We start from the raw sequence: 23,675 nt of genomic DNA, 5'->3' as shown, positions 1-23,675 counted from the left end.
CAGTGGCGTTCCGCTGCAGACTGACCTTTAATGTCAGTTTGCAAAAGGTTTAGGACAAATAAGGTAAAGGCAAGGTGAGCCTTTGGTGACCTTGTTCTTAGGACAATTACTTCTAAAATGATCCAAACTTCCACAATTAAAGCATGCATTATTTTCTCGTTTCCTCGAGAACATTGCTTGCGCGTGGGTTCCCTGCGAGAACTCGCAGGAAGGCCCGATGTCTGCGCAAAGACGGACATATCCCGCCAAATCTGTCTGTCCCTTATGCGGTTGAATTGCAGCTCGGCAAGCTGCGTTAGCATTCTCATAAGCCAGCTGCATAACAAAGGGACTACCTGTGTCTGGACTTCCAAGGATTCTACTAGCGAAGATCAACAGCCTGTCCACAAAGTCCTGATATGGTTCATCAGAACCCTGCCGAATGCTAGCTAAACTTCCACTAGTATCTCCTTTAACTGGCAACTTTCCCCAAGCACGGCGTGCGGCTGTCGCAACTTGCACGTACACTGCAACGGGAAAATCAATCTGATTTGTCTGTCCCTCATATGGACCCTCTCCTAAAAGCATGTTGCTATCCCAGTCTGGGTTACCAGCGTGAGCATTAGAAGCAGCAGTTTTCTTACTGGCGTCTCGCCATTCAGAATCCCAAAGCAAGAAATCTCCTCCTGACAGGGTAGCCTTGGACAGAGTCTTCCAATCTGAGGGGGTTAAGTTTGACTCCGCCACTGTGTCCAGTAATGCTTGAGTGAATGGGGCTGAAGGACCATATTGCACAACAGCTGCCTTTAACTCTTTTAACAACTTGAAATCCAAGATCTGGTAATGTCTGGTCCTAGCATCTTGCTGATCAACTGCCTCGACCACAGGAAAGGCCAGCGTATTAGACAAATTCTGTCCTTTCCCACGAGTCTGACTCACAACTCTTTCTAGCGGCACCTGGTGAACTACAGAAGAGTTACTCTTCTCCGCTTCTGAGATCTTTTTTAGTTCCCGAAGCTCATTAGTCAGCCTCTGAAGCTTAATTTCAAATTCTAACTCAATTAGCCGTGTGTCCCTATGCGTAGCACCTCCCGAAGTGGTGACTGTGGGTGGAGCGGGAGATTCGCAAGAGGACCAATTCTCATTAGGGTAATGGGCCATTCCTCTATCTGAGTGATTTTTGTTAAAATTCAGTCCATCATCAGAGTTTCCACAATTATCAATTTTTGAGTTAAGAAGATCTTTTCCTGAGGAGGCCTTCTCTGATAGGCACTCCTCCTGAGATACCACAAGCTCCGCCTGAGGGCAATTTAGCCCTGGGGAAGTTGCATTTTTTATAGCATCATTTACAAGCGCCCAGAGACCTAGGGTAAAATTATCTGTCTGAGCGATATTCAGGGCCTCACCAACTTTTTCCCAGGTTCCACAATCTATCGTTTCTTCTTCTTTGAACCATGGACAACAGCTATCTATCTTATCTAAAAAATTTCTTACTAATTGTACTTCAAGCCTTACTCCTTTTTCCTTAAGCAACTCCTGAAAACTAAAAACAATTGCCTGATCCATGATTTTGAACCCTTCTTTCTTCCACCTAAGCAGTTTTCTAAAAAAAACTGCGGCACACCGCCTGTCTCCGTATCTAGTTCCGATTTACGAACTGCTGACCCCAAGTAGAACCAGTGTTGGGTCAGCACTGCTTCAAACTTGTTCGTATCCTACTGCATCCTCAGCAACATTTTACAAAACTGAAATTTTTTAGGCTAGCGCTAGCATGTGTACCTGTCCGTTGCTCCGATGCTCCTCCGATACGACGATTCTTTCCTTCCTTGTGGAGCTCCACACAGCAGTCGTTTCTCTTAGCATCTCTCTGCCATTCTTCAGGTCCCAGTTCTGGCGCCAACTGTTGCGGCCCGCCCACGGTCCACAACACGAACGGTTCACTGAGAATGGCAGTTCCCTGCAAAGAGAGGTAACTAGATAGGGCGGAAGAAACAATGGAGTCAAGACAACATTCGGATCAAGACTCAATTTAATATTTCCAGACACTCAGTTTATAAAGGAAGGGGGAGGGAACCCAATTTCCCGCCAAGTAACTCAGGGTCCAGTAGCAGGACGAACACGTGTGTGCCTCCAGGCAGCAGAGGGCAGGTTCCAGCAGTGGGCGTGGCAGGACGAATGAGCCGGTAGCTCCACCTTAGAGCAGGCAGGTTCCAGGCTGGGGGGAAGGGAGACCACATTTTTACATTGGTAATGCAAGTTAGGATAAAATTTGAGTTAGATATAAACCTTTGAATACACCAAGACAGGATAAGTCATAGAAAATATTTTCTTAATACAGACTAGACATTGTAATGTATATCATACATTGTAGTTTTCATAATTGTTATAATTGCATTCAGTTTATATTTAAAAGAAAAGGAGCCTTTTTCTTAGACTAAAACAGGGAATTGTAGAGAGAAAATCTTGTGTCTTTATGAATGTGGCACCTGTCAATAAAAACCCAAAGACCTATGGCTTGGGCTGGAAATAGGAGGTTTGACATCCAGGAAGTAGAAGGATTCTGGGATAGTGGCAGGCATGGAGGATTTGCACAGGAATAAGTGAGGAGATGGATACATGACACATGATCACAGGTAAACAGCCACATGGTGGAATGCAGATTAGAATAAATGGATAAATTTAGGTATGAGCCAGTCAGAGAGGAATCTATCTAAATGGCCAAGGTATTCATGAATATATTATGAGTCTAATCTTTATTTTTGAAGGAATGAGCCCGGGAAGCAGAACCAGTTATAACTTCTTCACCCAACTCAGAATAATTTTTTTCTAGTTCCATTCATTTGCCTATAGTTTCAAGATTTCATTGTTTTAAAAAACTAAGTAATTCTTCAGTGTGTAAATATACCATGGTTTTTTAAAACATTTTTCTGTTTAGGCATATCTAGGTTGTTTCCAGTTTCTGACTATTATGAATAAATCTGGAGTGTACATGGTTGAGCAAGTATCCTTGTAGTATCATGGAGTTTTCTTTGAATATATGCCTAAAAGTGATATAATTGGGTCTAGAGATAGACTTAGTCCCAATTTTCTGAGAAACCAGCATATTGAATTCTGTGCTGGCTATACAGGTTTGTGCTTCCATCAAGAATTTAGCAGTGTTCCCCTTGTTCCACATACTAACCATCAAGTGTCTCTTGTGTTATTGATCTTAGCCATTCCAACAGGTTTAAGATAAAATCTCAACGTTGTTTTGATTTGCATTTCCTTGTGGCTAAGGATGTCGATCAATTCTTTCAGTGTTGTTGAGCCATTTGAGATTAGCCTAATGAGAATTCTCTGTTTACATCTATATCTCAGTCTTTATCTGATCATTTGTTTTCCATTTTTTTTTGATATCTAGTTTCTTGAATCTTTTCTTTTTTATCTTTTTCTTTTTAATATTTTGAATATTAATCCTCTATACGACGTGGAGTTGGTAAAATATTTTCACATCTGTAGGAGGCCAATGTACACTATCTTTTGCCTTAGAGAAGCTTTTTAGTTTTACAAAGTCCCATTTATTATTTTTTAATATTACCTACATTATCAGCATTCTGTTTAAAATTCACCTCTTGTGCCAATGCATTCAATCCTACTCCCTACTTTCTTTAATATCAGGTTCAGTGTACCTGGTTTTATGTTGAGGTTTTTGATCCATTTGGATTTGAGTTATGTGCAGGGTGATAAGTATTGACATATTAGCATCCTTCTACATGTAGACATCTAGTTTTGGTTAACACTATTTGTTAAAATTCTATTATTTTCAACTGTGTATTATTGACATTTTTTAAATCAAAAATTAGGTATCTGTAGGGAAGTGGGTTTATGTCTGGGTCTTTATTTCTATTCCATTCATTAATATGTCTATTTTATGCCAATATCATGTGGTTTTTATTACTATAGCTACATAATACAACTTGAAATCAAGAATTTTGAGACCTCCAGCAGTTCTTTGATTGTTTAGTATTAATTTTAGCTATAATGAATTATTTTGTTTTCCACATGAAGTCAAGAATTGTCTTTTAGAAATATATAAAGAACTGTGATGAGAATTGCATTCAATCTATAGATTGCTATGACAATGTTTACTATGTTCTTGTATGTATTGACAATCCTACCAATGCAGGAGCATGGGAAATCCATCCATCTTCTGATGTCTTTTTCAATTTCTTTCTTCAAAGATTTAAAATTTTAATCATAAATCATGGAATATATGTTTCCTAATCTATGGTGATAGAAAGCTTTGCTGTGTATAGTAGTCTTGGCTGGCATCTGTGTCTATGCAAGCATGTACTTCTGTCTAGAAGCTTTTAATATATTTTCTTTGTTCTATATACTTAGTTTTTTATAATTATGTAGAGAATGATTTTCTGCTTGAACTTATTCCTGTTCTGTGTGCGTCATTTACCTTTATAAGCATCTCCTTCTTTAGGTTAGGAAATTTTTCTCCTGTGATTTTGTTGAAGATAATCATGTCTTTGTGATCCATCTGGAATGGAAAGCTGCCTAGAGTGTTATGCAGAGCTTGGGATGAGACTAGGGTTTGGGTCTTGGAAGGAAAGAGAGGGAGAATTTGTAGGCGTGCCATATGGTTTCTGGGGCATGTGTGGACCATAGGTTAGAAAGGGGTGATTGATGAATTTGGTGGCTAGTAAAGCACCTATATATAGGGAGGGAGATTAGGGTGAGATGCTGTGTAAAATCCACGAGAATTGTGGGCAGGGAGTAAGGAAGGTTGTGGTAGGTGTTGTTGCAGGTCTAGGAAAGACAATGGGGGGTTAAATTTGGTAGGAAGAAGAGAGTAGAGTGTTTTGAGTTGGCTTACCTTCTTTCTTGTTCTGATTAGCTGGTATGGTTCAACTGAATGCTTAAAATATTGTAATGAAATTCACCACTTTCTTAATTAAAGCTTACATCTTAATGTGTATGCACATCAGAATAAAAATGTGTTTTAATTGCAGAGGATGGTTTTATAGTCTCTGTCAGTGACTTGTTGTTATGCTAGAAAATTTTCTAAAGTATTAAAGATTTTTGTTCTCCCTGATAATCAATGATTTTTTTTTTAACCATCTGACTTGAGGATGCACTGTCTATTCAGTTTCTTAAACTCTAGGAGAGGAGAAATCTCTGTGTTTAGGTGCTCAAAATATCTTAATGACTATGATATTATACTGTGCATCATATTACCACCTTTATGAACAAGGCATAGCTCATTTAGGACACTACCATGGGGAGAATGCAAAACCTTACTTTCTAAACTCTGTGTAAATAAAGTTAGCTTTTTTAGTATACTTGGATGATTATTATCACCATCTTATCATTACATATCTGACATCCTCCAGAAATAACTTTGCACTTGACTGAGCACATTTCACGTTTCATGTTAACAGTCTTTTTATTTATGTGGAACAGAATATTTAACAATCTGAAGTTCTCTGATGAGAATATCAAATCCTGAAGCATTCACATGACAAGCATATTCTGACAACTGCAGAAGGCTCGGAGCTCAAGCTAGTGCTGCTGGGAGTTTTCCTTTTACTTATAGAGCCACTATCTTGTAACTTCACACCAAAAAAAAAGTGCACAAAAGAGAGGGATACCTTTCTGTGAATACTGACTCTTTTCATGGTAGCTCCATCCTTGTGATCTATTTATATTCCCAAGGACTCAACTCCTCATGCCTCTGCTCTGAGGATCTTGATGCAATAGTCAGTCTGCAATAGTAGAATCATAGAAACACAGCCAGAACTCCTCTAGATGATCTCACAGCCACAAAGAAACAGGAACCATCAGGTCATTGCAAAACTGGTTCCACATTCTAAGGACCTAAGACTTCATTTCATGTGGCCTCTATTCTCTCAAGTAACTTATTCAAACTTGCAGAGGAATCAAAAATGTAGGCTTGATTTTGTACTATTTAGTTTCAACAATTTTTCTTTTCCACTTGTACATTTTTGTCTATAATTTCATAATGTTATAAATAATTTCTATGGAGGGGTTGCTTCATCATTTGTGTTTATATAGAGGCCACAGATCAACCTCAGCTGTGCCCTCTATGACTCTTCTCCTTGTATTTTCATATAGGATCTCTCAGTGAGCTGCAAATTCTGCACTTCAGTTGAGATGGTTGGCAGTGGGCCTTATGATCATCTTGTTTTCACCTTATACCACTAGGGGTATAAATACACATTGCCATGGGACTTTATATGGTTTTCTTGGCATCTAAACTCAGGTTTTCAGACTTTTACTGCAAACATTTTACCCTCTCAGCCAATTTTCCATTCCAGTTGTGTATAGATTTTTTTTTCTTACTGAACATAAATTTCATCTGCACAGGCTTACTATTCATTAAAATTTGTGGCTGCTATGAGCATGATCTCTTATCAATGACAGTAAATCATGAATATTTTCCATAAGTAGAAATCCTTCCCAAAAATGTGGTCTACATAAAAGACTTCATGAAGATAATAAAGTTGGTGAGACCCATATAGAAGGCTCATTATCCTTTTGTGGTGATATTTCAGTTCTCTTCATTCTTATGCATTACTACTTGTAAGCAAATTGAGTACCCAATCAGTGTCTATTCTTAAACATGTATTTAAGAATGTTTGTTTGTCTTGCTGAAATATCTTACATAACAGAATGTAATCTCAGGTCAAAGTTGTCACATAGTGAGCAAGTGCCATCATCAGACAATCTGTAAGTATTATTAAATGTCTATTTAAGCCTTATTTTAAAGGGCTCTTAGATATACTAGGAAAATAGTGTGAATTTCACACTTCTATTCAAGTGACATAGAATAAGTCTCTTAATAACATTGAATTTAGTTTTATATTAAAATATAAAAATATTCTATCATGGTTTGAATAAGTCCTTATCTACCAGCATACTAGTTAGTGGAGACATAATTCAATTTTTTTCTGTGCACTTTTTTATTGGGTATTTATTTCATTTACATTTTCAATGCTATCCAAAAAATCCCCAACACGATCCCCCACCCAATCTCCCACCCACCCACTCTCACTTCTTGGCCCTGTCGTTCCCCTATACTGAGGAATATAAAGTTTGCATGACCAATGGGCCTCTCTTTCCACTGATGGCCGACTAGGCCATTTTCTGATTCATATTCAGCAAGAGACATGAGATCCAGGGGGGGTACTGGTTAGTTCATATTGTTGTTCCACCTATAGTATTGCAGATCCCGTTAGATCCTTGGGTACTTTTGCTAACTCCTCCATTGAGAGCCCTGTGATCCATTCAATAGCTGACTGTGAGCATCCACTTCTGTGTTTGCTAGGCCCCAGCATAGTCTCACAAGAGACAGCTCTATCTGGGTACTTTCAGCAAAATCTTGTTAGTGTATGCAATGGTGTCAGCCTTTGGAAGCTGATTATGGGATGGATCCCTGCTATGGCAGTCTCTAGGTGGTCCATCCTTTCGTCACAACTCCAAACTTTGTCTCTGTAACTCCTTCCATGGGTGTTTTGTTCCCAATTCTAAGAAGGGGCACAGTGTCCACACTTTGGTCTTTGTTCTTCTTGAGTTTCATGTGCTTAGCAAATTGTATATTATATCTTGGGTATCCTAAGTTTCTGGGCTAATATCAACTTATCAGTGAGTACATAATGTGTGAGTTCCTTTGTGATTGTGTTACCTCACTCAGAATGATGCCCTACAGGTCCATCTATTTTCCTAGGAATTTCATAAATTCATTCTTTTTAACAGCTGAGTAGTACTCCATTGTGTAAATGTATCACATTTTCTGTATTCATTCCTCTGTTGAGTGGCATCTGGTTTCTTTCCAGCTTCTGGCTATTATAAATAAGGCTGCTATGAACATAGTGAAGCATGTGTCCTTCTAACTGGTTGGAACATCTTCTGGTTATATGACCAGGAGAGGTATTGCTGGATTCTCCGGTAGTACTATGTCCAATTTTCTGAGGAACTGCCAGACTGATTTCCAGAGTGGTCATACAAGCTTGCAATCCCACCAACAATGGAGGAGTGATCCTCTTTCTCCACATCCTCACCAGCATCTGCTGTCACCTGAATTTTTGATCTTAGCCATTCTGACTGGTCTGAGGTGGAATCTCAGGGTTGTTTTGATATGCATTTCCCTGATGATTAAGAATGTTGAACATTTTTTTCAGGTGCTTCTCAGCCATTCAGTATTCCTCAGGTGAGAATTCTTTGTTCAGCTCTGAGCCTCATTTTTTAATGGGGTTATTAGATTTTCTGGAGTGCACTTTCTTGAGTTCTTTATATATATTGGATATTAGTCCCCTATCTGATTTAGGATAGGTAAATATCCTTTCCCAATCTGTTGGTTGTCTTTATCCTACTGGCTGTTCCTGAAGAGGATCTTTGTTCAATTTCTAGCAACCACATGGTGACTGACAGACAATCATCAATTCCAGAGGATATGATATCTTCTCCTGTTTCTTGTGAGCACTGTACACATATGGTGCAATTATATAAAGGCTAAACACATTTAATAAAAATAAGTCATTTATTTTTAGTTTCCTTTAAATATATGTAGTTCAGACAAAGGGGCACTGAGCTTGTCAAGTATAAGTCTATGATAACACTTGATCAATGTTCTAACAGCTAATTATGAGTATGGAAATGGATTTGTAAGAGCCCTGATCTTGTATCAGAAGTCCTAGGGAGCAATACAATCCAGAGGCCAGGAACTGAGGGAAGAAGAGCTCAGCACAGCTGCAATTGAGAGTTTTCTGGGTCACGATTTTATTAGGCACTCCTAGCTACAGCATTTACCTGATGTTCTCAAAGAGAAGATACAGGGAAAATCTCTTAAAGATTTAATCATGAAAGAAAGAGAGATCATTCCTTGTTAAAAATGCTCAGAATGTCACTAAGGTAAAGACAGCCCTCCCTGCACACCAAAGGTTTCTAATATGATCAGTTACAGTTGGTCATAAAGGGAAAAAGTTTCACGAAACACTCTGCATAGGGAATTCTCTAAGAATCACAGTTTATAAAGCCAAACAGAAGCATGATAGAGACAATGGCAAAGGAAAGCAAGATGTCTGAAGCTTAAACTACAGAAATTATCAATAGCTCATCTGCTAGCCTGCATAACCAGACTCTCTGTACTGCCATGGCTGAAACTTGAGGTTGTTTATTCCTTTCAACAAACACACACACACACACACACAAACCCACGAGACCAATGAACACACACATGAAATGGAGTAAGAGGAAGAGAAGATATGGAAAAAGCAAGCACAGATGGGAGAAAGGCTAAGTAGAAAGAGAATAGGCAAGAGAATGTGAAAGAGGAAGAAACAAGAGGAGAAACAGAAGGGAAATGAAAAGGTGGAAGGAGGAGAGGAGAAGGGGAGAAAGGGCAGGAGAAAAAGCATTAGGCAGGGATGAAGAGGAAGAGGATAAAGAGAAGGAACAGGAAGAGAAGGGAAACCAAAAAGAGGACAAGTGAAAGACTGTGAGCCAGCTGAGTTTTGAGGAGATAAATTTAGAGTAAATTTGAAGCAGTCTATTATTAACATCTCCATTTACAGATTAAAAGTAAGATAAAGATTAATTAAACAGCTTGTTTAGACTTGCACAGTATAAACGGAAACAAACACTTTAACCTTTGCAATCTGACACTCTTACACCTTTTGGATCTAAAGTTCCACTCTATCAAGTCCTGCTCTCAGAATAAATTTTCTTAGATAATAAGGGCAACACTTACAAGATATAAAGCACTTAGAATGCATAGCAGTCTTATACTATATTCTGTGCAGATAATTCCTGTCTTGTTAGAAGGGAAATGCATGCAATATCATCACCAGGCAATCAGGAACATTTCACAAAGAAGAGGTTAAAATGGCAGTTTCCGTAAGTCAGAGGTGTCTTTATGCAATTTTTCTTTAAAACAAAATAAAACAAATAACCTCTGCATTTAATTAAAAATGTATTGGAGTACTTAATAGACTTAATTCATATTTTCAACTCAATGAAAATGCATAAGAACATTCATTGAAAAACTCATACCTTCTGCCTGAAGGGGAAACAGACAATAATCTTCTCCACATGAATAAAACATCTTTCTAGAGGAGGGATTCTGAATAGTCTCAGGGTTAAAAATCAGATCAAGTGAGAAGTGTGTGTACCATATTTCTGAGACCAAAGTTTCAGGCACTATATATACTCAATAACTCCTACAAGCCACAACTGAAAAGAATATCTCAGATCATAGATCATCCTATGACAGTCTTGAGACAAGAATGATCAGGAAATATCATGATAAAAGGAAAATCATTGAGTCCAGTGTTTATCATGAGCATGGCTATTCAGAAACATTGGCTCCTGTATATTGGGTGCAATCATTTATACCCAGATTCCAGGACAGATTAGAATTGAATGATCCAGAAATCCCCCTAAATATTCATCATTTGTAGTTCAGTAAATTGCCATAAATTCATTTCCAGTGTTGTTGGAGGGGTTAATTCCACCTGGTACTCCAATGCTTAGGGATTTTTAACACATTTGTTTGTTATTGTTCATCTTTGATATTTTGTTTTGTTTTCTTTGCTTGTTTGTTTGTTTTCAAATGGACTTTTATGTGCAAGCAATCTTCAGTGCCTGAGAACACTTCAGACTAAGGATGAAAATACAGAACAGCACACAAAACCATATACTCTAAGATCACCACACACATCTCTGAAAAGTTATGAAAAAAAAAAGTTACGAGAGTAAAATACCTCCAACAACAACTGCCTTTCTTTCATTTGAGCATATTTGTCTTTCATGGTGTCTATTGTCAATGTTCCAAGAAGGCACGGCCCATAGATAGGAAAACAAAACAAAACAAAAATCCTATAGCAAAGACCATGTTTGACACATTACCTCATGTTTCTAACCTGTTGTTTCTTTTCTCATGTCTAGTGTGATGGGGAAACTTCCCAGCTTACCAGATAAAATACCTAAGAGATAAGGATTATGGGACAGAAAGCCTGTGCAGAGTTCACCTTTGTGATTTTAAAACCTAAGATTTTTTCATCTTCTCTCTGTGGCTAAAACATAAATCAATATTTATATAATAGTGTAACCTTTAAACTGTGGTTGCTAACACTACATAACATGAGGTACCATTTCTCAAAGGAATTACAGCTCTCCTTCTTCATTTCTTCAGATGTCACAGAATTCAATGACTGGCTTACTGCAGAGACAACTAAGTAAAAATGGGGCAGTGTTGTTTATATGCAGTCCACAGGCAGTGTGTCATGGAACAGACATTAGACTATTTGATACAACTGGCTTTGATGTACTCTGTGCTCTATTTTCAAATTTCACTCAAGAATTGATCTGATGCTCCTAACTTGCTGATGGATTTTACATGATTTTTCAAGGAATTACTTAATGACTTATATATACTAAAGCTCATGATTTCCCAGTTTCCTTACTTCATGATAATATAATTTTACACAAAGGTGAGAGATGGCTGTGGACAATCTGCCCCAAGCCAGCTGAGAAGATAATTCTGCCCCCTTCCTTATCATCATTTTATGAGCTGCCCTGCATCCCCTCACCACTTCACAGATTCCCTGGTGCATACATCTGAAGGGCTCATGACCATGGCTCAGTTGTAGAGACAGTAAATGAAGACAGAAGGATCACACCATAATCAGAGTAGCTCATGGAAAATGAGGGTTTTGGCACATTTTACATGAGAGTTCTATAACATAAATTTGTCTCTCAAGAAGTGTAGAAATCAGAGGTATTTTCTTTTTAAATAACACAAATTCAATTTTGATTGCTTATACTTCCTATTCAGGTTTGCTCCAGGTTTTGCTGCCAGATTTTAAATAATATTTAAGACATTGTACAAATGACACTGATTTATCAAGAGGCTGACAATTCCTTGTTCTCATGACTTGTCTTTATTTGTTAAGAAGAAAATGGGACCTAGAAAGGAGTTAATAACTTTTTGCTTCTAAAGAAAATCTGTTTGGAAGTTCACAGGCATCAGAGCCACCCTACTGAAAACCTCCTGAGCATCACTTTAACATCATGGCAACCTTTCAGTTAAGTGGTATTTACATAGGATGCTGAAACTTAAGATAGGTGTGTGTTTGACATTCTTCCTTTGTTTTTTGACCTATAATAACTGGATAAATGTCTCCTCTGTAATAGGGAGTATGCTCACAATTATTTTCTGCCCAGTGGCATAGTTACCATAGTTACATTGATCACTGCTATGCTTATTGTTTTGATTGACAGCAAAAAACAATGTACAACAAAACTGTCTCATTAAGTTTCCCAAATAAGGTGCAGAGGGAGGGTTTCAGAACTATTCACAACATATGTATCAAGAAGAACATAAAGTAGGAAATTGTACTATTGTTAGTCTCTCTGTTCAGTGGAAAATGACATCCTATAGCTATAGAGTATGGAGATGTATATGAGTTAAAGTTTGTGATTTCCAAGACTGTTAGCTTCGACCTGGACATGTCTCCATCTTTTGTTTACATATAGTCTTGACTGCAGACATTCTGGCTTTAAAATTACCAGTGGTGAACACGTGATAGCTAGTGTGCACATGGAAGAGGACTTGAAAGTGGAACACGACACACATAGTGAGAATGCGGTCCTCAGAGTATAAAGACCTTGGAAGCAAGATCATCCAACTCCAGCTTTCCTGGTTGTATTAGTATTATTAACATATGTACAACGAATGATAGCAATTATTCATGACAGAATGCTACAATAAGTCCTGAGTATCTATGGGTCTCACAATTTCAAAACAATTTTAAAGTTTAATTAACTTTTTGAAAAAATTATTGACCTATTCAATATATATTCCCAATATCAGCCCCCTCCCGTCCTGTACCCCCTCACAGAGATCCTCCCTAAACTCCCCATTCCCCCACGCTTGTCTTCTCTGAGAATTAGTAGCCCCCTCTGGCAAAACAAACTTTTTTTCCAATTAGATATTTTCATTATTTATATTTCAAGTGTTATCCCCTTTCCTAGTTTCCTCCAGCAAAAATTCCCTATCCCCTCCTCCCTCCCCCTGCTTCCCAGCCCACACACTCCTGCTTCCTGGGCCTGGCAATCCCCTATACTAGGGCATAGAACCTTCCTAAGACCAAGGGACTCTACTGCCATTGATGGCCGACTAGGCCATCCTCTGCTACATATGCAGCTACAGACAGGAATCCCACCATGTGTTTTCTTTGATTAGTGGTTTAGTCCCAGGGAGCTCTGGGAGTAGTGGTTAGTTCATATTGATGTTCCTCCTAAGGGGCTGCAAACCCCTTCAGCTTTCTAAGTACTTTCTCTAGCGCCTTCATTGGGGAACTTGTGCTCTGTCTAATGGATGGCTGTGAGCATCCAATTCTGTATTTGCCAGGCACTGTCAGAACCTCTCAGGAGACAGCTATATCAGGCTCCTGTCAGCAAAATCTTGTTGGCATCTGCAATAGTGTCTGGGTTTGATGGTATTTATGGGAAGGATCCCTAGTTAGGGCAGTGTCTGGATGGTCATCCTTTTGTGCTCTGAACTTTTTCTCTATAACTCCTTACATGGGTATTTCAGAACAAACTTTTTACTCATATGCATTCACACTATAAAATAGACAGTAGGCTTTGAATACAGAATAAATACAAAAATAACTATTTAATAATTTTATGTGGTTTGCACTGTGTTAATGAAATAATGTTTAAAATATTTATAAAATTTATTCAAGGTTTATTTTTAAATATTTATTATTCACATGCATATAATGTGTTTTAAGCAAATCCATCTCTCATGCCTTTCCCTCCAATTCCTTCTCTGTGTCTAACCCCATACTTTACTCCCAACTTCATGTTCTCTCTCTCTCTCTCTCTCTCTCTCAAATATCCACTGAGTCCACTTAGTGTTCTCTGTGATTGTGTCTACTGAACAACATGAGCCATAATGAGCTTAGGCCCTGACACCAGTCTGTGACTGGGCTAGAATTTTTAAGGCAAAGCATAGAAGGTGCATGGTCCAAGTGCAAAGGCAGCAGATACACATGACACTTCACCCACAGACTGGTTTTCTGTATATGAAGCCAGTGTGGCCAGAAGAATACCACTGGGCATCTTCCTAAACACAGTGATCTGTCAAAGGAATCCCCTCCCTTCTTTTAAATGTGGCAGAGAAATAGCCAGACAAAAAACTGATAGACAGACAACAGTCAGAAGATAAACAAGTAACAGATGACAGACTCAAAAAGATGACAGAAAGATGATAAAGACAAATTGATGACAGATGTGTGATAAATGATAGATAGATAGATAGATAGATAGATAGATAGATAGATAGATAGATAGATAGATAGATATAAGGTAGGAAATAACAAGAAAGATGCTGGTGATGATGAAGCTAAAGTTGGTAGATAAATGGAAGGTATATAGATGGATGATAAATAGATGGAAGCTAGATGATTAGATAGATGTCAAATAAATGGTAGAAAGATGATAGATAGATAGCTAATAGATATAGATTATTAGATAATAGATGGATAGATGGACAGAAAAATAGATACAGATAGATGATTAGATAGATAATAGAAGATGATAGATATATAATTAAGTAGATAACTGATATATATAGATGATAGATAAATATACATATACATACATATACACATGCATACATTCACACATATATACATAGATGCACAGATAGATACATAGATGGGTAGATATGATTGAAGGGAGAAAAAAACCATACAGATTGTTTTAGATAGTTCTTTTAAATATGGCCAAAGCTGACCAATGTTTTACAGTGTATCCCAGACACAAACTCTTAGCAATCCTCCTGTCTCAGCTTCTAAGTACAGAAACTACCACATTCAGGTAGACGGACTGGTGGTTAGTGAGAAGATATACCTATTCTTGTTCACACAAATGTAAATTAACATGAAGTACAGTTGGGAAAACTTTGTTCTTGAGGTAGTAAAGCTGCCTAGATGACCTTGTAACAAACTTTGAAAGATCTCCTTTTTTTTCCGGATATATCCTTTTTTTTTTTTTTTTTTTTTTTTTTTTTTTTTTTAATATTTTTATTACATAATTTCCTCAATTACATTTCCAATACTATCCCAAAAGTCCCCCATAGCGCCCCCCACTTCCCTACCCACCCATTCCCATTCTTTTGGCCCTGGCATTCCCCTATATTGGGGCATATAAAGTTTGCAAGTCCAATGGGCCTCTCTTTCCATTGATGGCCGACTAGGCCATCTTTCGATACATATGCAGCTAGAGACAAGAGCTCCAGGGTTCCGGTTAGTACATCATGTTGTTCCAACAATAGGGTTGCAGATCCCTTTAGCTCCTTGGGTACTTTCTCTAGCTTCTCCATTGGGAGCCCTGTGATACATCCAATAGCTGACTGTGAACATCCACTCCTGTGTTTGCTAGGCCCCGGCATCGTCTCACAAGAGACAGCTATATTTGGGTCCTTTCAGCAAGATCTTGCTAGTGTATGCAATGGTGTCAGCGTTTAGAAGCTGATTATGGGACGGATCCCTGGATACAGCAGTCTCTAAATGGTCCATCCTTTCATCACAGCTACGAACTTTGTCTCTGTAGCTCCTTCCCTGGGTGTTTTGTTCCCAATTCTAAGAAGGTGCACAGTGTCCACACTTTGGTCTTCATTCTTCTTGAGTTTCATGCGTTTAGCAAATTGTATCTTATATCTTGGGTATCCTAAGTTTTGGGCTAATATCCACTTATCAATGAATACATATTGTGTGAGTTCTTTTGTGATTGTGTTACTTCACTCAAGATGATGCCCTCCAGGTCCATCCATTTGCCTAGGAATTTCATAAATTCATTCTTTTTAATAGCTGAGTAGTACTCCATTGTGTAAATGTACCATAATTTCTGTATCCATTCCTCTGTTGAGGGACATCTGGGTTCTTTCCAGCTTCTGGCTATTATAAATAGGGCTGCTATGAACATAGTGGAGCATGTGTCCTTTTTACCGGTTGGGACATCTTCTGGATATATGCCCAGGAGAGGTATTGCTGGATCCTCCGGTAGTACTATGTCCAATTTTCTGAGGAACCGCCAGACTGATTTCCAGAGTGGTTGTACAAGCTTGCAATCCCACCAACAATGGAGGAGTGTTCCTCTTTCTCCACATCCTCGCCAGCATCTGCTGTCACCTGAATTTTTGATCTTAGCCATTCTGACTGGTGTGAGGTGGAATCTCAGGGTTGTTTTGATTTGCATTTCCCTGATGATTAAGGATGTTGAACATTTTTTCAGGTGCTTCTCTGCCATTCGGTATTCCTCAGGTGAGAATTCTTTGTTCAATTCTGAGCCCCATTTTTTAATGGGGTTATTTGACTTTCTGGAGTCCACCTTCTTGAGTTCTTTATATATATTGGATATTAGTCCCTTATCTGATTTAGGATAGGTGAAGATCCTTTCCCAATCTGTTGGTGGTTTTTTTGTCTTATTGATGGTGTCTTTAGCCTTGCAGAAGCTTTGTAGTTTCATGAGGTCCCACTTGTCAATTCTCGATCTTACAGCACAAGCCATTACTGTTCTATTCAGGAATTTTTCCCCTGTGCCCATATCTTCAAGGCTTTTCCCCACTTTCTCCTCTATAAGTTTCAGTGTCTCTGGTTTTATGTGAAGTTCCTTGATCCACTTAGACTTGACCTTAGTACAAGGAGATAGGAATGGATCGATTCGCATTCTTCTACATGTTAACAACCAGTTGTGCCAGCACCATTTGTTGAAAATGCTGTCTTTCTTCCACTGGATGTTTTTAGCTCCCTTGTCGAAGATCAAGTGACCATAGGTGTGTGGGTTCATTTCTGGGTCTTCAATTCTATTCCATTGGTCTATTTGTCTGTCACTATACCAGTACCATGCAGTTTTTATCACAATTGCTCTGTAGTAGAGCTTTAGGTCCGGCATGGTGATTCCACCAGAGGTTCTTTTATCCTTGAGAAGAGTTTTTGCTATCCTAGGTTTTTTGTTATTCCAGATGAATTTGCAGATTGCACTTTCTAATTCGTTGAAGAATTGATTTGGAATTTTGATGGGGATTGCATTGAATCTGTAGATTGCTTTTGGCAAGATAGCCATTTTTACAATGTTGATCCTGCCAATCCATGAGCATGGGAGATCTTTCCATCTTCTGAGATCTTCTATAATTTCTTTCTTCAGAGACTTGAAGTTTTTATTATACAGATCTTTCACTTCCTTAGTTAGAGTCACGCCAAGATATTTTATATTATTTGTGACTATTGAGAAGGGTGTTGTTTCCCTAATTTCTTTCTCAGCCTGTTTATTCTTTGTGTAGAGAAAGGCCATTGATTTGTTTGAGTTAATTTTATATCCAGCTACTTCACCGAAGCTGTTTATCAGGCTTAGGAGTTCTCTGGTGGAATTTTTAGGGTCACTTATATATACTATCATATCATCTGCAAAAAGTGATATTTTGACTTCCTCTTTTCCAATTTGTATCCCTTTGATCTCCTTTTGTTGTCGAATTGCTCTGGCTAGGACTTCAAGTACAATGTTGAATAGGTATGGAGAAAGTGGACAGCCTTGTCTAGTCCCTGATTTTAGAGGGATTGCTTCAAGCTTCTCACCATTTACTTTGATGTTGGCTACTGGTTTGCTGTAGATTGCTTTTATCATGTTTAGGTATGGGCCTTGAATTCCTGATCTTTCCAAGACTTTTATCATGAATGGGTGTTGGATCTTGTCAAATGCTTTTTCCGCATCTAAGGAGATGACCATGTGGTTTTTATCTTTGAGTTTGTTTATATACTGGATTACGTTGATGGATTTCCGTATATTGAACCATCCCTGCATCCCTGGGATGAAACCTACTTGGTCAGGATGGATGATTGTTTTGATGTGTTCTTGGATTCGGTTAGCAAGAACTTTATTGAGGATTTTTGCATCAATATTCATAAGGGATATTGGTCTGAAGTTTTCTATCTTTGTTGGGTCTTTTTGTGGTTTAGGTATCAGAGTAATTGTGGCTTCATAGAATGAGTTGGGTAGAGTACCTTCTGTTTCTATTTTGTGGAATAGTTTGTGAAGAACTGGGATTAGATCTTCTTTGAAGGTCTGATAGAACTCTGCACTAAACCCATCTGGTCCTGGGCTTTTTTTAGTTGGGAGACTATTAATGACTGCTTCTATTTCTTTGGGGGATATAGGGCTGTTTAGATCATTAACCTGATCTTGATTCAACTTTGGTACCTGGTATCTGTCTAGGAACTTCTCCATTTCATCCAGGTTCTCCAGTTTTGTTGAGTATAGCCTTTGGTAGAAGGATCTGATGGTGTTTTGGATGTCTTCAGGATCTGTTGTTATGTCTCCTTTTTCATTTCTGATTTTGTTAATTAGGATGCTTTCCCTGTGCCCTCTAGTGAGTCTGGCTAAGGGTTTATCTATCTTGTTGATTTTCTCAAAGAACCAGCTCCTTGATTGGTTGATTCTTTGAATAGTTTTTCTTGTTTCCACTTGGTTGATTTCACCCCTGAGTTTGATTATTTCCTGCCGTCTACTCCTCTTGGGTGAATTTGCTTCCTTTTGTTCTAGTGCTTTTAGGTGTGTTGTCAAGCTGCTAATGTGTGCTCTCTCTAGTTTCCTTTTGGAGGCACTCAGAGCTATGAGTTTTCCTCTTAAAAATGCTTTCATTGCGTCCCATAAGTTTGGGTATGTTGTGGCTTCATTTTCATTGAACTCTAAAAAGTCCTTAATTTCTTTCTTTATTCCTTCCTTGACCAAGGTATCATTGAGAAGAGTGTTGTTCAGTTTCCACGTGAAGGTTGGCTTTCTATTATTTATTTTGTTATTGAAGATCAGCCTTAGTCCATGGTGATCTGATAGGATGCATGGGACAATTTCAATATTTTTATATCTGTTGAGGCCTGTTTTGTGACCAATTATGTGGTCAATTTTGGAGAAGGTACCATGAGGTGCTGAGAAGAAGGTATATCCTTTTGTTTTAGGATAGAATGTTCTGTAGATATCTGCCAGATCCATTTGATTCATAATTTCTCTTAGTTTCACTGTGTCCCTGTTTAGTTTCTGTTTCCATGATCTGTCCATTGGTGAAAGTGGTGTGTTGAAGTCTCCCACTATTATTGTATGAGGTGCAATATGTGCTTTGAGATTTACTAAAGTTTCTTTAATGAATGTGGCTGCCTTTGTATTTGGAGCATAGATATTCAGGATTGATAGTTCCTCTTGGAGGATTTTACCTTTGATGAGTATGAAGTGTCCCTCCCTGTCTTTTTTAATGACTTTGGGTTGGAAGTCAATCTTATCAGATATTAGAATGGCTACTCCAGCTTGTTTCTTCATGCCATTTGCTTGGAGAATTGTTTTCCAGCCTTTCATTCTGAGGTAGTGTCTATCCTTTTCTCTGAGATGAGTTTCCTGTAAGCAGCAAAATGTTGGGTCTTGTTTGTGTAGCCAGTTTGTTAGTCTATGTCTTTTTATCGGGGAGTTGAGTCCATTGATATTAAGAGATATTAAGGAAAAGAAATTGGTGTTTCCTGTTATTTTTGATGTTAAAGTTGGCATTCTGTTCTTGTGGCTGTCTTCTTTTAGATTTGTTGAGGGATTACCTTCTTGTTGATTCTAGGGCGTGGTTCCTGTCCTTGTATTGGTTTTTTTCTGTTATTATCCTTTGAAGGGCTGGATTCGTGGAGAGATAATGTGTGAATTTGGTTTTGTCGTGGAATACTTTGGTTTCTCCATCTATGTTAATTGAGAGTTTGGCTGGGTATAGTAGCCTGGGCTGGAATTTGTGTTCTTTTAGTGTCTGTATAACATCTGTCCAGGATCTTCTGGCTTTCATAGTCTCTGGTGAAAAATCTGGTGTAATTCTGATAGGCTTGCCTTTATATGTTACTTGGCCTTTTTCTCTTACTGCTTTTAGTATTCTATCTTTATTTAGAGCATTTGTTGCTCTGATTATTATGTGTCGGGAGGTATTTCTTTTCTGATCCAGTCTATTTGGAGTTCTGTAGGCTTCTTGTATGTTCATGGGCATCTCTTTCTTTAGATTTGGGAAGTTTTCTTCTATAATTTTGTTGAAGATGTTTGCTGGTCCTTTGAGTTGAAAATCTTCATTCTCATCCACTCCTATTATCCGTAGGTTTGGTCTTCTCATTATGTCCTGTATTTCTTGGATGTTTTGAGTTAGGATCTTTTTGCATTTTCCATTTTCCTTGATTGTTGTGCCGATGTTCTCTATGGAATCTTCTGCACCTGAGATTCTCTCTTCCATCTCTTGTATTCTGTTGCTGATGCTTGCATCTATGGTTCCAGATTTCTTTCCTAGGGTTTCTATCTCCAGTGTTGCCTCATTTTGGGTTTTCTTTATTGTGTCTACTTCCCTTTTTAGGTCTAGTATGGTTTTGTTCATTTCCATCATCTGTTTGGATGTGTTTTCCTGTTTTTCTGTAAGGACTTCTACCTGTTTGATTATGTTATCATGTTTTTCTTTAAGGATTTGTAACTCTTTAGCAGTGTTCTCCTGCAATTCTTTAAGGGATTTTTGTGCTTCCTCTTTATTGTCTTCTTCCTTTTTAGCAGTGTTCTCCTGCATTTCTTTAAGTGTGTTATTAACGTCCTTCTTGAAGTCCTCTATCATCATCAGGAGATATGCTTTTAAATCCGTGTCTAGCTTTTCCGGTGTGTTGGGGTGCCCTGGACTGGGTGAAGTGGGGGTGCTGGGTTCTGATGATGGTGACTGGTCTTGGTTTCTGTTAGTAAGATTATTACGTTTACCTTTCGCCATCTGGTAATCTCTGGGGTTAGTTGTTATCGTTGTCACTATTTAAAGATTGGAGCAGAAGCTGTGTTCCACTCACCAGCAGTCCCAAAATCCTGTGGCGGGGGTCGTGGGTAGCTGGCGGGTGTCAGGCAACCCTGCGCTCCCGCTACCCTGGCGCTGATCCGGCTGGGTGAGGCCTGTGGCCCTACTCAGGCTGGTTTCTGCTTCCCTAACTAATGCAGTCTCAGGTCCCGCGCAATTGGATTGGAGCAGAAGCTGTGCTCCCCTCACCAGAAGTCTTAAGATCCTGTGGCGGGTGTTGTGGGCAGTTGGCGAGTGTCAGCAGACCCTGCGCCCCAGCTGCTCAGGTGCTTTTCTCTTCCGGATATATCCTAATAGATAGTCTACAAACTGTACAATCCTGAATTACCATTTAACAATTGTAATACTTTTTTATTTAAAAGTATTCTTGATGGCTGTTCATGACTGTGGAATTAATAACCGCTGTGCTCATGCTGAGCACTGGGAGTTGGGAATTTCTGCAGAAGAGATCTATAAATGTCAAGGCTGGGTCTCACAAGAGTCCCAGAGAAATGATATAATGAGATATAGACAAAAGATGCACACTTGAGAATTGAGTCCAACAGCCTCCTTATCAGACATGTCAATCTAATTGTTCTTTTTTCATATGAGCAGATAAAGACTATTCACAGTCCCCCTAGTAATTCTTTTGTTCAAAACCATAAAATGGGGAATACTATAGCTGATATAATGAAAGTACCAGAAAGAGCCCAACACACTGAGATAGAAAAGTAGTGCCAGCCCCATTCTCTTTGGAAAAGAATGGCTTTTTCAAGCCGGGTGTGGTGGCACACACCTTTAATCCCAGCACTTGGAAGGCAGAGGCAGGCAGATTTCTGAGTTAACATCCAGCCTGGTCTACAAAGTGAGTTCCAGGACAGCCAGGGCTATACAGAGAAACCCTGCCTAGGAAAAAAAAATGGCTCTTTCCTCAGACCCTAGAGTGCAATCTTTCTTTGGGATTCTGTTTTCTGAAAGAACTAGTCTGCTAGTGTCATGTGTCCTTTACAGAAGAAGCCATGCTGCTTTACCAAGGATGGGTCTGCTGGCCTCAGTGCATGGAGGACATTCTCCACACTAAAACTTCCCTTTCTCAGACTAGATGCACACAATCCTGGTTCCAGCACTTCTACCCATTGGACTGTTTTTGCATAGACCATTTAAACTCTCTGTCCACTAATGTAGTCTCAGAATCTGCTTCTAGAGAAAGGGCCAGAAACAGACAAAGAATTATCTTGTAAAGATGTTCTCAAAAGAAACAAGGGATAAGCTCAAACTTAAAGACTGTTTATAAAGTCAGCATCATCATTTGATCCATCACATTACAGTTCTGAAGTTAATTTCTTTTTCAATTCTTTCCTCACTCCAAGGCAAAAAGGCTGTTCCTCTGCTAGTTTCTTAGACAAGCCCATGAGAAATAATTGTGTTTGTGAATGCTTTCTAGTCCTGTATTACCTATGTTACATTTTGAAGCCTAAGCAACTTCCTGACACAAACCAGGGCCATTCCCTTAAGACATTATAGTTATCCCTCTAAAAACTGAACATCCAAGAAGCTAGCACACCTGCCTCCTTGTCCTCAGACTTCACACATAATGGGCTTGATAAGATCTCTATCCTCCTGAGTGCCATGAAGATGCAGGGTGTTTCCTGTGTTGTTAACTACAAGTAATTAGCTAGAGCAGGTGATTGTCATTGTATTCAGAATAGGGGGCAACCGACACATACGTAATAAGCTAAGCTGTTGTGCCTCCTGCCAGGAAAGGAAGCTTTCTAGGTCTCTCTATATTTGAGACATAGACTATATGATAATTGTATACATTCCTGAACCCAATACACAGATGCAGCAGGTGACAGGAGGGTGGGGTAAGAAGGCATCCCATCTCTTCAGGTATTCGGGATTTTAGGTTTTGGAAGTCTCAGATGATTCTAGTCAGTTTTAAATGTATCACACATTAATTAAAACACTGATTCCCCTACTCTGTTCTATAAAACTGGAAATCACTCTTTGTGCTTATGTTTCTTTCTTTCTTCTTCTTTTTTTTTTCTTTTACTTTTTTCAAGACAGGGTTTCTCTGTGTAGCCCTGGCTGTCCAGGAACTCACTCTGTAGACCAGACTGGCCTCGAATTCAGAAATTCATCTGCCTCTGCCTCCCAAGTGCTGGGATTAAAGGTGTGCGCCACCACTGCCCGGCTTGTTCTGATGCTTCTTATCTACTCACCTCAGCCTTCTTCCCCAGGATCCTTCTCTGTCTCTGCTGATTATTGCTTAACTCCATTCGTCTATAGCACTGATGCTCACATTCAGCATCTGTCTCTTTTGGCCAATTTATTTAATGCCCCGAAGTCCCATCCTTGCTGTTGAAAATGACAGGATTTACTTTTTATGATAGAATAATATTCCAGTGTGTTTATGAGACAAATATTTTATTATTTTATGATCTCAGTGATTCATTTTCAACTTAGCTATTGTGATCAATGAAGAAACAACTTCTGTGGTACATAATCTCTCTGGCATAATGGCCTCTTCTTCTTTATGTTAGCACTGAGGTTAATGGACAGTATGATTTTTCTATTGCTTAATGTGTAAGAAATGCCCATACTGCTTTGTCTGGGTTCGTTTATATTTCTGTCAAAAGTACGAAAAAGTCTGTCATTTCAACTTCTTTCCTGACATTTGTTGCTATTTCTGTAACTGAGACAAGTGTGATCTGATCTGGGTGAGATGATACCATATGGTTTGAGTCTCTGTTTTCAATTTACTGAAAAATTTCTGTATTATGTATGGGTATTGGTATATCTTTTGAGAGGC

The sequence above is a fragment of the Mus caroli genome, unplaced genomic scaffold, assembly GCF_978045245.1.
Source record: "Mus caroli unplaced genomic scaffold, Mus_caroli_1 scaffold_8, whole genome shotgun sequence".
Classification (NCBI taxonomy): domain Eukaryota; kingdom Metazoa; phylum Chordata; class Mammalia; order Rodentia; family Muridae; genus Mus; species Mus caroli.
This window is presented reverse-complemented; position numbering follows the sequence as displayed.